The 6,046-nt window shown below is 44.1% G+C and overlaps 1 pseudogene; it reads right to left on the bottom strand.

The window, feature by feature from the left end:
• Positions 1–2,584: 2,584 nt before the first annotated feature.
• LOC147427811 (uncharacterized) lies at positions 2,585–3,889 on the bottom strand (annotated as a pseudogene).
• Positions 3,890–6,046: the final 2,157 nt, after the last annotated feature.

Genomic DNA, 6,046 nt, shown 5'->3' with positions numbered 1-6,046 from the left:
TATTGTGCACATGGTAAGAATTCAAAAAGTGATAATGGTGTGGCTCTCACCTCATGGCATAGTTTGTGATGATGGCTCGTTAGCATATCTCCTCGAAGCTTTCACCAGAAGCTCTATGACCTCGCATCACAAATGAGATTTTGCATTAAAAGATGAATGGAGTTGAAAATTAACACAATATAATAAAGATGGAGAGGTGAGTTTCGTGCATTGCGATGCTTGTGCCCATAAAAAATTAAAAAAAACCATATGTATGTATGGTGTGGAGTTGGCACCGTTCTCCACATTTATAATAAAACTGTAGGGAATGTGTCCTTCCCCCGTCACTTTTATCCCCTCCAATGTTGAAGGGGGACTTATGCTTCTCCTCTAGTGTTGGAGGGACTTCTTTATTTATAAAAATACTCAATTGTACAAGGAAGAACTTGTTACCGATGTTTTATGAAGACATGTGTAATCTCACATTGCCATGTCGTAGTGTATCCCTCTGTTGGCAAAACAAAATTCTTCAAACCTTGTCATCTTCATGTACAAATGCAATCAACACATCCAGATGACGACATTTCAAAGAAGAAGTCCATGAAGAACTTCCCGTCCTTTCATGACCATACCACATTAGGCGTACATATCAACCAAAGCACTAGCAAGCACATCTTTCTCCAATAGCCTCTAACGAACAATGCTGTCATGAATTTTCTCAACCATGTCAACATCTTGTGTAAGGTCACAAGCCTTCAAGATGCAACCTGTCCTTCGACTTCACATGTGTAAGCCATGTTCATGCTGCGTGGAGCCTTGTCCTCACCCTCACTGCTCAGCCGATTTCCTAATGGCTGTTGACATTCCTACTTCCCTGTGTAGCAACCACAACCAAGACATTTTAAGAGACCACTTTCTATGTAAGAAGCTGATCCAAAACGAGACTTTGTGAGAGTGCTAGATTCGGTATACATACCAACCAAAGAACCTCTGAGCACACATGTTTCATTAAAATCCCTTGATTAGCAACCTCATCATGAATAAACTTTCCCAAGTTGATGTCTTGCACTGCATAGGAGATTATATATGGAGAGACATCGTGTTCGATTCGCATATGATACAAATAGATAAAGGCCCACAAGGCGCATATATAGGTGAGTCCATTTGAAGAGGGCCCCTTTTCGCTTCGCATCTGGTGAAAACAGTCGAGAGCTTCCTTGTCACAGCCATGTTGGGCATATCCTACAATCAACACACTCCAAGAGACAACATCTCGGGCAAGGAGCTCATCTAGAACTTTCGAGCATCCTGCGTAGAGCCACATGCCTTCAAGATACATGCATAGGTGATTGCATCTTGAGAGAGGCACTCGCTTTGCAGCTTCCGCAAAAGACTAGAGCTTTCTAGTCCTGTCCATGTGGGGCAAATCCTAGAATCAGGAGAGAGGCTCTTGTTTTGCATCTGCTAAAAACAGACTGGAGGTTTTTGGCCCTACCCTGTGGGAAAAAATCCTATAATCAGTGCATTTCAAGAGTCCACACTCCCGATAGGAAGCTCCTCGAGAAGTTTTCGGGAGAGGCCCTTGCTTCGCATCTGCTGAAAACAGCCTAGAGCTTTTTGGTCCTGCCCTATGGAGCAAAACCTACAATCGGGAGAGAGGCCATCACTTCGCATCTGCTGAAAACAGACTAAAGCTTCCTAGCCCTGCCCCTGTGGGGAAAATCTCACAATCAGTGCATTCCAAGAGTCCACACTACGGCATTGCCAAGCACAACATCTTTTTGAACAACACCTGACCAACAATATCAGCGTGAATTTTTCTGCCTTTCGGAGCCTCTCCAGCATTTCCAAGTCGGGGGTCCAAAAGACTAGGGCAACGACCCTAACCACCTCTTGCCGCAATTTGTGTCTTCTACAAGGTTTGTCCAGCTCTTCATTGTGCTTGCTAAGATTGTCTTGATTTTTTGACGAGCTCCTCCTTTCGACCATCGCACAACAAAGCCACCAATGCACTGCTTGCATAGATGTTGATTGCCGTCCCTATAGCACCTGCCTCACGTCCTCCTACAATAGACTGCAACTTGCAGCATAGCTTCTACAACCTGCTAAATCCTTGGTCTATCTCCAATGGCCCACCTCCACCCTCCATCCATGAAAGGATACCTTCCTCTCGTACAACTCGTGACTGACCTCCGGGTGGTAGCCAAGGCCCTCATCTGGAGGAGCATCGGCGGCCGAATGGGGTCTGAGAGTAGGTCTACCAACGTATCCACCACACTGGTGCCCGTAGCAGGATCTTTGACAAGAAAGGGATATGGGACTTCTCATATGAAACAAAGCCGCAACTGGCAGTCAGTCACCCTGCATGTTCTAGTATTAGAAATTAACTCACAAAATTTCCATTGTACCATGTACATTAGTGTCTCTCTTAGAACAAAATTTCCAATGCGGTGTGTACACCACCATCGTCCCATCTTCCTGAGACTTCACATGCCTCCACCTTTTCGATAAAATAGCCGCAACCCTGGCGTATAACAAAAATTTTGCTTTATTGCTTTGCTTGAACCCATGAGATTGCAGTAATAGCACAACAATGGTGATGAAACTAAGGAGCCATTACTGCATTTATGGTATACGTGAGAGATTCTGCCATGTCCTTTTTTAGGAGAAGCTTTTGAAGAGTGCATCATATTGAAATCAGGATCAAGCTTGCGCTGCCAACCTTGTAGAACCATCATGGTGACCATCACTGTGCAAATATCACCATCAATGTTAACTCTATGTATTCTCACTTGCTCTAAAACATCTTGCATGCACTCTCCTGGATGAATAACCTTTGCCTTTTTAGAACCCCAAAACTTGAAAGATGTCTCCAGCTGCTTAATAAAAGCAGTCGGATTCGGACATGACTGTTTACTAGAGAATCCAAGCACACATTGAGCTGCTTTTCGACCATCTCTCAACACCACCGCTTTGAAAAACTCTAAAAGGTTGCCGCGATCCTTTTGAGAGAGCTCAGCTGTCAAACCCACATCTAAAAAGACCAACTGAGGTCTAGATTTTTTTGCCTTATCTTTTTCCCTGTTTCCTTTTTTGTACGCACCAGAATGTTGCCAGGGTGCGTGTCTGCATGAATGAAATTATCCACCAAAAGCATCTTCAGAATGGTATTTGTGCCAATGTATGCGAGCTTATGACTCACTTGATTGTTGTCAGAAAGCTCAATGTAATTTGAAACACTCTCTCCTTGCTCAAAGGACTCAACAAGAACTGCCGGATGCACTAACAGATAAACTGGTCTTGGGAAAGATACATCTCTCCAACTCCTAAAATTATATGAAAACCTACTCAAATGTGCTGCTTCTCTGGCTAAATCAACTTGCGTCAACATAAAAACCGCAAACTGGCGCACACTCTCGTCTAACCTTAGCCACCTTAGCCCTGGTACTAAGGTTGACAAATTAGCAATCCAATTCATGATAGTGAAGTCTCGCCGAATTACATCAGTAACACCCGGGTGTCGCACTTTGACAGCCACAGTCATAGGCCCCTTTTGCCTACCAAACGCGACCCCATCTTGGAGAGTTGCCTTGTAAACTTGTGCTATGCTTCCAGATGCAACTGGCTTCTCCTCAAAGTCCATGAAGATCTCATGAAGTGTCTTGCCAGACGCCCGTTCTATTGACTTCACTGTATAGGAAAACTTGTGGGATGGTGCATTTGAGTGCAGCTTTTCCACCTTTGCGCAAAGATCCTTCGGAAACAAATCTGGCCGGGTGGCAGCCCATTGTCCCGACTTGATAAAAGCGGCGCTTGCAAACTCCAAAGTGTGGTGCACAAGTTGCAACCACGCCCGCCAAAAGTAGCCCCCAAACATGCTTGCAAAAGGAGCTATCAATATGGCCGGCATGAAGAGGATCCACAAGTACACAGATCTTGTAACTAACCCATGTAGGTCAAAAAATGTGTGCACTATTGATAATGCCAATGATGATGGATAGAAACAATAGGCATGTGCCATAGAATGGCCTCCAAGAACAATTGCTAATATGCCGATAGGAAGGTGGGAGTGTGCACATGTTACACTGAAAGCTTTCGCAATCCTCCAATAGGCAGACGAGGTACCGTAGGTCTTCTTGATGTTTCCCAACCTGTCCTCCAACAATACCGACCGAAACTGACAAAACCATTCGTTTTCTGAGGATTTTTGATGTGTGATATGGGTCCACGAGCAGATGAATGTGCCCGCTCATGGACCCATTTCGCACTTCGAAACCCACCTCCAGGCTGGGAATTTGGGTGCCCACCTCTTGAAAGATCCTTCGGCGAATGCTTTGTGGCGGATGCTATGCGGCGAACTAGCTTGACAAGAGAAGGAGGGCTTCCATTCCAAGAGACGCCATTTCGGACAGCAAGCGCTGAAAACAGCGTAGATCCTTTAGTCCCCACCCCCTGCAAGCTCGCCCACTTTCCCATATCGCTCGTCCTCGAAAGCAGACAGCGTTGTTTTTTTTTGCATGAAGCTTGTGCTAAATTTAGCCTCTGCCTGCTACCGTTTCCTCTCCAATGAACCAACACCAAGTGGCATGCTTCTCCTTTCTCCATTTTGCAAATCGCTCTTAGATAATCAAGGTAAAGAGACTTTCCTGAAAGAATTAAGTAATAGAATGTCAGAAAAGTCAAGCCATGTGAAGCTGTGAAATGAAATGTGAAATTAAAAAAACTCATTAATATATATGTGTGTGTGTGTATCCATAGAATTTACTAGAATTATGCAAATATGTCCCTACAATCTTATTTCTATTTGTTTTCATAGGGATCTGTGGAGATGCCTTTGTTTCAAGGGTGTAAGAGCAAAGCTAAGAGGAAATCTATGTCTTTTAGTTTGATAGGAAATCACGTAGTCCTCCACGTGGATGTTTGTGAGTAAGATAGGACATTCCTAAAAGGCTGTTGTACATTTTTGAAATTGGAGGGGTGTTTTGGTATTTTTTCCAAAAACGTATCATTGCCAGGTGCGGCAAAACGCGAGTGAAAGGTAGTTGGGATGCGACAAGGCGACTGACACATGATATTTTTTTTTGGTGTTGCCTTTGATAGGAGGCAGTGGGGATTGCTAGTGCTGTTGTGGTAGGTTGCGACATAGAGCGAGGAGGAAGCTACTCCAGGGTGTTGTGTGCATCCTGATGCAAAGCAAGGAAGGGAAAGCGTTGATGCAGAGCTCTCTCTCTCTCTCTCTCTCTCTCTCTCTCTCGCTCGCTTGGGATAGGATCTGCATGCTCATGAAGCTTACAACACAGAGACAGTCACACAGATGGTCAAGGTGCAGGCAATAGATTAGAGGGATGCGGTTTTTCATGATGGCAACAAGAGACCTGAGTTCGTCCAGGCAAGGGCTTAGAGTGCAGCATCGGCGGTGTGGGAGAATAGAGGACGGAGACAAAGACAGAGGAGGGGATGCAGCTATGCACAATAGGGACATGCACCATGGCCGATGCACCAAATGAATCTTATGGGTTAATTAATTAATGAAATACAACATAGATTCAGTATAATATGCAAGTGAAGTTTCACTTTAACATTCTAAAACACTAAAATGCAAGAAAAGTCAAGACATGTCACGATATGAAATGAAAGTGAAATAAACATTTACTTTAAGTCTCCTTCGTGGCACTAAAAATAATGAAAGTCTCCGTAACCCAACACAACACTAAGCTAAAGTTTCTTTTAGAAAGCCAAAAACACTCTTTCAATGATATCATAAGCTTCTAGTAAGGTTGTCAAAGCAAGATGTAGATGTAGGGGGAAGGTTAGGAGTTGCTTTTTGAATGATGCTTCACAAATACCTTAATGTGTGGGTGGAGAGAGAGAGAGAGAGAGAGAGAGAGAGAGAGAGAGAGAGATGGTTGTCTGTAGGGGTGGGGCAAAAATTTGAGAAAGAGAGAGAGGGGAGGACAGCAAGGCCTTCTGCTCTTTGAGAGGGTTTGAGCTTGGAGCACGCAACGTTCAACACATGGAAGGGAGACTCATTCAACCTTTACACTTAGAAAATATTTTCATAATGGTG

This window comes from Adiantum capillus-veneris, chromosome 23 (assembly GCF_014529385.1).
Source record: "Adiantum capillus-veneris isolate H3 chromosome 23, ASM1452938v2, whole genome shotgun sequence".
Classification (NCBI taxonomy): domain Eukaryota; kingdom Viridiplantae; phylum Streptophyta; class Polypodiopsida; order Polypodiales; family Pteridaceae; genus Adiantum; species Adiantum capillus-veneris.
This window is presented reverse-complemented; position numbering and strand designations above follow the sequence as displayed.